Source organism: Osmerus eperlanus, chromosome 15 (assembly GCF_963692335.1).
Source record: "Osmerus eperlanus chromosome 15, fOsmEpe2.1, whole genome shotgun sequence".
Classification (NCBI taxonomy): Eukaryota; Metazoa; Chordata; class Actinopteri; order Osmeriformes; family Osmeridae; genus Osmerus; species Osmerus eperlanus.
The window spans coordinates 6,010,699-6,020,726 of NC_085032.1; positions in this window are offsets into that span (position 1 = coordinate 6,010,699).

Sequence of the window (10,028 nt, forward strand, 5' to 3'; positions counted from 1 at the left end):
AGAGAGAGAGAGAGAGAGAGAGAGAGAGAGAGAGAGAGAGAGAGAGAGAGAGAGAGAGAGAGAGAGAAAGAGAGAGTGTGCGAGTGTGTGAGGGAGGAAGAGAGCCTATATATAGGCTACAGACAGTATACAGCAAATACATATTGTGTATATTTAGAGAGAGGTCGAGAAATAGAGGAGAAAATTAGAACAAGAGAGAGTGTGTGTGTGTGTGAAAGAGAGAGGGGGACGCCAACATACAGAGTGAGAGAGAGCAAGAGATAGAGCGAGAGCGTGTTTGTATGTGAGAGAGGCAGACACAGGGAGAGGACAAGAGACGCAGAGAGAGGGATGAATGGAGAAAGAGAGAGCATTGGAGGGAAACCCAGTTTGAGGCCTTGCTACTGGGGTGAAACAGCGAGGGCCACAGGTCTGCAATCTCACCAGTAGGTCAGGAAAAAAACACACACTACAGGTCTGTGACACAGGCTGGTCTTTTCTCAATGAGCCATTTGGCCCCAGCTCTGTTGAGTTGCACTGTACAGTAATGATAATAGAACAGCTCCCTGTACTGTAAATGCACTCTAGGTTCTCCTGAACCTCTGTGTGTGCGTGCATGTATACCATGATCTGTACAAGTGAGTTTTTTTGTGCAAGTGAGTGCGTGTGTGTGCTTGTATGCAAGAGAGTGTCTGTGTCCAAGTGAGTTCACGAGTTCAGTAATCACACCATAGATTGAATAGATAGCTGCAGAGCTGGTAGCAGAGCCAAGCCCGATGGTGGTGGAGGCCGGTAGCAGAGCCGAGCCTGGAGCTGTTGGTGGAGGCCGGTAGCAGAGCCGAGCCTGGTGTCCTTGCATGGACTCGGGGTGTGGCGGAGAGTCCTAATGGGTCACGGTCGAGCAGCGGCTCGAGCAGATCCCCTGGGAAGTCTGGATAGATGACAGGGAGAAGCAGGGAAGAAAGGGAAGGGTGACAACAACATGCTAGCACAGGGACCAGAGGAACGGAAGACACTTCAGACAGAACTCTTAATTGACCGACGGGAGTTTGGTCGCATTCTTCCGTGCTATACTGGGCTGGTGCGTATTAGTTTGATTGGAGAAGGAGGAGTCTTGGTGTGCCACCTTCCTCCCGTGAGTTTGTGTGTGTGCATGTAATTGTGTATGTGCAGTCTGGGTCTTTCCTTTGCGCTCTCCCTCCCTCTCTCTTTCTCTCTTTATCCAACCCTCTCTCTTCTCTTCTCTCACTCCCTCCCTCCCCTTGTCTCTCTCTTCCCACCCCCCCCCCCCCCTCTCTCTCTCTCTCTCTCTCTCTCTCCTCTCTCTCTCTCTCTCTCTCTCTCTCTCTCTCTCTCTCCTCTCTCCTTTCCTCTCTCTCTTCTCTCTCTTTACCCCCCCCCCCTCTCTCTCTCCTCTCTCCTTTCCTCTCTCTCTTCTCTCTCTTTACCCCACTCCCTCTCTTCTCTCTCTCTCTCTACTGCTTTTCTTTGCTCCCCTTTGTCTTCATCAAATTGTTGTTTTCAGATGCAAGTTCTGTCTCTGTTTCATATAAAGCCCCTAGAAGTTTTATGTTGCACAACAGCTTAATTGGCTTGCGGGGAGCTATCAACCACTGAAGAGCTATTGAGCAACACACGCATACACGCACACATATACAGCCACACATACACACACACGGTGTGTCCATTTAATACCTCTATATCTTTTAATTAGTTGTCATTGTAGTAGGAGTAAATCCTGTCAAGTTTGTCATAGTTCCCATGCATATGCTTTTCAACTGAACAAGATTTAAAATATAACAGCCTAATGGAGGGACTTTAACCTGTTTCGAAGATGATTGGTGTGTGCATTCCAGTGTGTGGCCACGTGTTTTGATCTTAGTGCCTGCACATTTATGAAGTTGGGTCTGCATTTTGACGGCCAAGGATTGACTATCACCATTATCCATGCTGTTTTTTTGTAAACAGCCACGCTAACCTGCCCATGTGTCCTACCATCATGACTTGCAACACTCTCACACACACAGGCCAGCCACCCCGTCCTCTCTCTGTCAGTGTTGGCTGGGAGGCTCTTAGACTCTGATCTGAGGCCAGATAAGGGTTTTAACCGCCTACGAGGCGGGATAGGGAAGCGACAGGTGGGACTGATCTCAGATCAGTGTCTGGCTCCATCATCATTCACACCAGGAGCTGGGAATAATAGGATTAACACTGGGGGTTAAGGGACTCGGCCCTGGTTAGCCCAGATTAGATCATCCAGTTGGTGTTTACCTGTGTGTGACCGGAAGATTCTCCGAGAGTGTCTCGCGTGTTGGCGCGGCTCATCTCCAGTCTCTCTCACATGTGACTGTGCGTGTGTGACTGTGTGATTGTGTGTGTGTTTCTGTGTGTGTCTGTATGCACATGTGTTTCTGTGTGTGTGTGTGTGTTTGTGTGTGTGAAGTTCTTGGTTCCTTGGCAAATCCTTTCTTTCATCCCATATGTGACAGTGGACGTGTTACATATGGTGACAGAGGAGAGTCAAAGTGGTGGAGTGAACAATCTGAGTGGACGAGATAGTAAAAGAGAGAGGGAAAAAAGAGAGGGGAGGCGGGAGGACGGGCTGGGGAGAAAGAGTGGTAAAGAGAATGTGCTGAGGTATTGATGCGTGTGTGGGTGAGTGCGAGTGTGAATGTGTCTAAGTGTGAATGTGTCTAAGTGTGGGTCTGTGTGTGTGTGTGTGTGTGTGTGTGTGAGAGCATGTAGCCTGGTAGATTTATCATCTGCTGAGACAGGTGAGTCAGGCTAGGAAACGAGGTCTTGCTGTTAATTGCACTGCCATTTCTCTCTTCCACTCTCCCTGCTCTGTTTAAATTGCTCGTTCTCCCTCTCCTTTTATCTGTCGTTCCTTTCCTCTCCTTTTTTCAATAAATCTCTCTCTCTCTCTCTCCTCTCTCTCTCTCTCTCTCTCTCTATCTCTCTCTCTCTCTCTCTCTCTCTCTCTCTCTCTCTCTCCCGTATCTAACCTCACCATTTGGATTGTTCTCTCCCTTCCTATTTTCCTCCACTCTCTCTCACTTCACTCTTTCTCTCTTTTACCATTCTTTCTTTCTTTCTTTCTTTCTTTCTTCCCTATATTTAAATATATCGTCCACCACCTCCCCCTCTCTCTCTATGGCAAAGTGTGATCCCTCTCACCTCTTTCTCCCTCCCCTCTTGTCTCCCCTCCTTTCCCCCTCTCATTCTTCTTTCTCCATCTCCACTTCACTCCCGCCCATCCAATCTCCCCTTCGCTCCTCATTTCACCCATTCAGGCTATCTCTATCTCTCTCTCTCTCTACCTGCGTGTCTGATAAATGGGGTGTGCGTTCATGCTTGTGTGAGTGAGTGAGCGTGCGTGCGCGCGGGCAAGTGTGCTTTTGACCGTTTGTTTGTTTGCTCGCTCGCGTCGATGCATACCTCTAAGTGTGTGAATGGAATGTGATTGTGTCTGAGGGTCTGGGAGCCATTGGGCTTGTGCGCGTGTGTGTGCGTGTGTGTTTGTGTGTGTGTGAGAGAGAGAGAGAGAGAGAGAGAGAGAGAGAGAGAGAGAGAGAGAGAGAGAGAGAGAGAGAGAGAGAGAGGAGAGAGAGAGAGGAGAGAGAGAGAGAGAGAGAGAGAGATGAGAGCAGGTAACAGGATCAGAGTGGATGATCCACAGTCTACAGTGAAGTCTGAGACTGAAGGACTAGTCACAAAGCCAGGTCTAATCTCCCTGTAATAGAAAACACCATGGACAGACAGTTCTCCCACACAACCTCTTCCTGTGGGAGTCGTAATGAGTTGACTCACCTAATCACCTACAGTATCTAAGAACGCCGTCCCACGCTGGAGGAAGTGCCGCTGGTTCAGGCGGCAGACTCCGCAGGGCCCTTTGCGGCCGTGGGCGACATCGCCGTGGTATGACACACACCCAGCCCCCCTCCCCCTCACATGCACTGACAGGGCTGTCTTCTTGCTGCTCCCCCCCCCACCCCCCCACCCCCCCACCCCCCGGATGCGGAGTCCAGGTCTCAGGTCGGGTGTCTCTGGTGGAGAGACTTTGTGAAACGAGGACCGTCCCGCCCCCCAGAGACAGACGTTTCTGAAAACTGTCGATAACATAGTGACCTCCTGACTGAGTCTCCTGACTGAATCGAAACAGACCTGGAAGAGCAGGGCTGATGTGTAGAAAACATCTCTGTGCTCCTCCTGAGAGAACGCTTCCTGGACCGGTCTAGGCGTCCTATCTCCCCTCCATCACTGGCACCCTCCAGGGTTATATAAACCCACACTGACAAGCCTTGAAGTATAATTCCCTTAACAATGTCCTGCCAGGCTGATACCCTCTCAGGCATGCTCAGGCACACATACGAACGCACACGCACACACATACATACACAGGGGCAGGCAGACACACACACACGCACACAGACTGGGACACACACGCACACACACTGTGTGTCGGGACGTACATGTGACAGTGAGGCCTAAAGTTATTCTAGTGGAATGTGTTCCTATTAGCACCCGTCATGGCCTATCGGCCCGGTTAAGAAACAGGTCCCAGCAAGATGAAGGGAGAGATGAAGGGATTGAGGAGAGGGGCGGAGGGGCGGAAGGGAGGGGGTGTAGCGGAGGGAATGGAGGAGTAGGGTGGAGGGGAGGGCTGAAGGGGATGGATATAGGCACTGAGGAGAGGGGAGGAGGGGTGGGGGAGAAGAGAGAGAGAGATGGAAGGGCGGAAGGGAACAGTGGAAGTGAGAGGTGGGACGTCACTGATGAAAGAGAGGGAGAGAGAGAGGGAGAGAGAGAGGGAGAGAGAGAGAGAGAGAGGGAGAGAGAGAGGGAGAGAGAGAGGGAGAGAGAGAGGGAGAGAGAGAGAGCTCGTGGAAGGCAGCTCGCCCAGGGAGCATCACCACCTACGGTCACCAGAGTTCTTTTAATCAGTCAGATTACATCCAGCCACTGTCTTCGTCAGAGCCAGAGATAGGAGCAGGGAACCATACAATCTCCCTCCTAAGATGGAGAACAGCCCTCTTCATACAACACTCCAATACCGCCACATCTACGAATGTCTCGTTAATATTGCCCGCGGTCAGCCTGTGCTACGGTGTTGTCTGTCAGATGGCACTGATGCACTCCACATTCCTTCTCAGAGAAACGTAACGTTCAAAGATAATTTGTGGGAGAGCAGCAATGGACTTGTTATCATGTTGAAAGACTGACATGAATAGGAATTCTATCAGATGGATCGGTTTAGCTGGGTAGAATTGCTTCAAGTCTGCAGTTAGGTTTAATATCACACCCATTTTTATTTTCTTCTACATCCATCCCTATTCACTTCCTTTGTTGTATGCTTGCTTGGGTGAAGGTGTGTGTATTTTTGTGTGTGTGTGCGCGTTTGTGTGTCAGAGAGAGATCATACCCACACCTGTAAAGGAACGTTCTGACTGTGTGTGTGCTTGTATGGGTGAAGGTGTGCCTGTGTCTTTATGCATGTGTGTGTGTGTGTGTGTGTGTGTCTGTGATGGTGTGTGTGTGTGAGTGTGAGAGAGAGAGAGAGAGAGAGAGAGAGAGAGAGAGAGAGAGAGAGAGAGAGAGGAGAGAGAGAGAGAGAGAGAGAGAGAGAGAGAGAGAGAGAGAAAGAGAGAGAGAGAGAAAGAGAGAGAGAGAGAGAGAGAGAGAGACTGTGTACCCACATCTGTAAATGGATGCAGGAAATCTAGCTACCAGATGATGTGGAAGCGTGTGCAGGAAAAGGGCATTGTGACTGTGCTAAGACAAATGTTGTTATTACTCTCAGCCTTTGCATTCAATTTGTTTTTTTTAAGCCGCTTGAATACCCCATTTACTGGCTGAGATTAAGTGAATTAATCTTTGGGCTACTTCCATTGACTAAAACATTCCCCTCTCCCCTCTCTTCTCTCGCTAGGCCTGGAAGCACAGTGAGAGAGAGGGAGTTAGTACTGTAGCTAACCAGTCATTTTAAAACTAGATAGGTGTGTGTGTGTGTGTGTATGTATTTGATGTGTAAGTGTGAGTGTTTATGTCTGTGTGTATTTGTGTGCGTGTGGTAATGTGTTTGTGTAATTATGCAGTTGTATTTGTGTGCGTGTATTCATGTGTGTATGCTAATGTGTGTGTGTATGTGTGCTTGTGCATTTGTGTGTGTGTGTGCCCGTTTTGCTGTGTTTCGGGAGGGAGTAGGGAGAAAATGAGGGTGATGAAAAGAAAAGGAGAACTAGAACGAGGTGAGGGTGGAGAGAGAGAGTTGAGAGAGAAGAAAGGGGTGAGGGAGCTGAGGGAGGAGAGAGAGATAGAAAGAGAGAGAGACCACAGATATGGGGTTGTTTGTGAATAAACTTTATATTTGTGTGTGTGTGTGTGTGAGTGTGTGTGTGTGCTTCATCCATGCTCAGTGAGCTGGTGAACTATTTTGGATGCCAGTCTTGTCTCTCTCGGACACAGGCTTGTAGGAGGATAAACATGGCTGGATATATAGGACACATCAGGATCATCACTGCATGAAAGGGTGTGTGTCCGTGTGAGTGTTTGTATGTGTGTGTGTGTTTACTGTGTGTTTGTGTGTGTGTTTGTGTATGTGGGTGTGCGTGTATTAAAAGTAGATATGGTCCATTAACCCTTGTTCAAGGTCCTGTTTCAGTGGGTGGGGGTGGAGGGGGAACATTCACTCAGACAGAGGTCCCTTCCTGTACTCACCTTTTCCTCATCCATTACATCTCCCCTCCCTCTTTCTCTCTCTCTCCCTCCTTCTCTGTCTCTCTCCCTCCCTTCAGTTCCCCCCCCCCTCTCTCCTCTCTCTCTCTCTCTCTCTCTCTCTCTCATCTCTCTCTCTTCTCTCTCTCTCTCTCTCTCTCTCTCTCTCTCGCTCACCTTCTCACCTTCTCTCTTTCTGTCGCTCTCTTCATCCCTCTTTTCTTTCCATGTCTCTGTCGTTTCAGTCCCTCTGCTGCCTGAATCTCACCTACGTCCCTCTCCTCCACTAACTTTCTATCTGTTCACCTTTGTTTCACCCCCACACTCTCTCTCTCGCTCTCTCTCTTCTGTCACACTCTCTTTCTCTCTCTCACACACACACACACACACACTCTCTCTCTCTCTCTCTCCCTCTCTCTCTCTGTCACACGCACTCACACACACGCTCTCTCTGACACACACACACATCCCCCCTCTATACCGTATCCGTCCAGTTGCTCTCTAATAATGACCTCTGCATAATCCGACTATTGTTAATCACATACAAATCACTTCTAATCGTGTGTTTGGGTCTGTGCCTGTCAGTGTGTGTGCCTGTGTGTGTTTGTGTGTGTGCCTGTCAGTGGTGTGCCTGTGTGTGTTTTGCGTGTGTGTAGATTCGAAATAATCTCTAGCATATCCTTATGTTACGTAAATGCAGTCTCCACAAAAGTCTAGACACCAAACTGTTCTGCATGGCCTTGTGTTCCCTCCGGCCCCCCTCCTCCCCCCCTCCCTGCCTCCCCCCCTCCTAGTCCTTAGGGCTTCGCCTTCCTTCCCCCTCTTTCCCTCCCCCCTCCTTCCTCTTGTTCTCACAGTTCTTCACTCTGTCTTTCTCCTCCCTCTCCTCCCCCTCCTCGCCCCTCCTCCTCCCCTCTCCTCCCCCATCACATGACACTTCTCAACTATTCTGCTTTGGACTCAGTGAACCACATCATAACCACAGTGTGTGTTTGTGTGTGTGTGTGTGTGTCTATGAGTGTGTGCTCTCAAATCTGGGCATGGTGGGCAGCCCCCCCCCCCTCCACACACACACACACAACCTCTGCTAGGGGCGAATGATGGTTATTTTATATTTGATCACATATTAAGTGTGTCTGTTGCTGGTTTAATGGTTTAAAGCAGGGTGCCGGCAAACACAGTCTGGATTACAACCTCAAGCCTCCAGGATCTGTTCTGATGTAATGTTAGTCTGGAACAGGATTATTCAATAATGTCATAATAATGTCATAACAATGTCTTAATAGCGTCCTAATTATAATCCAGGGGCCTCATCTCTCAAGTTTGCGTAGAAATTGTTGTACGTGGAGGTTTGGAATATTCCCAAGAACACTTCAAGGTGCGATTTATCAAACATTTGTATGAGCGGCGTACGCACACTTCTAGGAGATTTTCATTTATAAATCTCACCTGTTCCATAAACAAGTATCCTTTTGCATAAGAAACGCCCCATATTATCTCAATTAGTTGAATCACCACCAATAAAAAGGGACCTAACAAGTTAAAATGGTAATGAAAATGGAACAAGAAAAGAAAGGAAAGAAAAAAAATCTTTCCCAAAAGGAAATGTAGGTTTTGGTGTTGGAGGTTTAGTACAACCACAACATTTTATTCGGAACACTTAGCGGTGCTGACGGTTTTGACCACCAAAAAAATATTGTTATTGAATATTGTTTGGGAAAAGGTATAGCGATTACTGTCAACGCAGCGTCTTCTCAGATGCGCTCGTTGGCAGAAATACAAAACAGTGGTTTGATTTAAAATCAAGTGCGAAAAAGGCCGTAGCTGTACACAGGGCGTGTATGGGAAATAATGTACTGACGGGATTTACTGATGATGGCGTGTAAAACAGCAGGGCATCGCTTGACTGATGGAGGGTTGTGAGATTCCAGACCGATCAGCAAGCTCACGCTGAAAAGTGCCCGTCGCCAAGATACCCAAGGTTGATAGCACCTGAATGTGCACTGGAATGGCATTCGTTCTCCTTGTTTGTCTTTGTAAAGTTGGTCCTAGATCCTTGCATAATTCCACTGAAATGGGTTTAGGGAAACGATATCTGCTAGTGAGCCACTCACTTGTGGAAAAAAGTCATACCTGTCTCTAAAATGCGCTCTTGACGAAATGCAGCGTGTGCTAAATCTTCACTTCACAGCTAGATCTGCCATCTTCATATTACATTCCGTTTTTTATAGTAGTCCAGGAGCATATTATTGTTGCATCATACATTACACTACATTACATCAATTCGCCAATATTAACAACTCTCTTTATGGTATTCAATTAACCTATATCATTACACTATTTCATGAATTCAATATTTCATGGAAATTCTTGCGAAATGCCTTCATTATTGAATTCAATCTTATAGGCCTAATAGAGTTCCCTTGTTCACAATGCAATTGCGTTGTTTCACCACTTGGAATTGTTCGTACTCAGCTACGCATAGTATTGACCATTCTTAGATTTACGCACACTTCCAAAAATCTCGTCATGACCCCAGGCCCCAGGTCTGGAGCAGGCAGACACAGACTCAGACCCCACTAGGCCAGAGATATCCATCTGATTTATAGAATGATCCCTCTCTCATCTGGTCACTCATGGAAATCACCAAGAAGATGATACTCTTTTTCTACCTCAGCGTGTGTGTGTGAGAGATAGTGTGTGTATGCATATGGTGTGGAGAGTGTTATTGTGTGTTAGTGTGTGTGTGTGACTTGCTTTGTTTTTTTGTAGTCCTCTGTTATTTCCTTCAAAAGGGTTTTGTTATTGATCCAGTCTGAGGTCAAGTGGAAAGATGCTGTCTGCTTTGTCTGAAGGACTAGGAGTGCAGAGCTCTGAACTGAGATCAATGTGTCAATGTGTGTATGTGTGAGCTTGCATGTGTGAGTGTGTGTGGGTGAGCTTGCATGTGCATGTGTGTGTGTAAGTATGAGTGTGTAAGTATGAGTGTCCGCGCCAGCACTTGTGTGTGTGTGACTGCCAGTGAGCATGTGCGTGTAAGCATGTGTGGATGTGTGTGTAAGCATATGTCTGTGTGTGTGTGTGATATGAGCATGGGTGTGATGTGAGCGGGTGGGAGTGTGCATGCATGTGTGTGTGATGGGAGCTTACAGGAAAGCACCTGCGAGCTCCCCTCCTGTTGTAATGCCTGTGCGTTTACATGCAAACAACTGTTATTTATCTCTGACCCAACTAAGTTTATCATTCACTGCAACGAGTCGGCTCCACTCAGGAAGACATATCCACGTTCTCTGCCAGTCCCATCAGTGCAGCCGCTAGTTTGGTGGGCGTTAGTT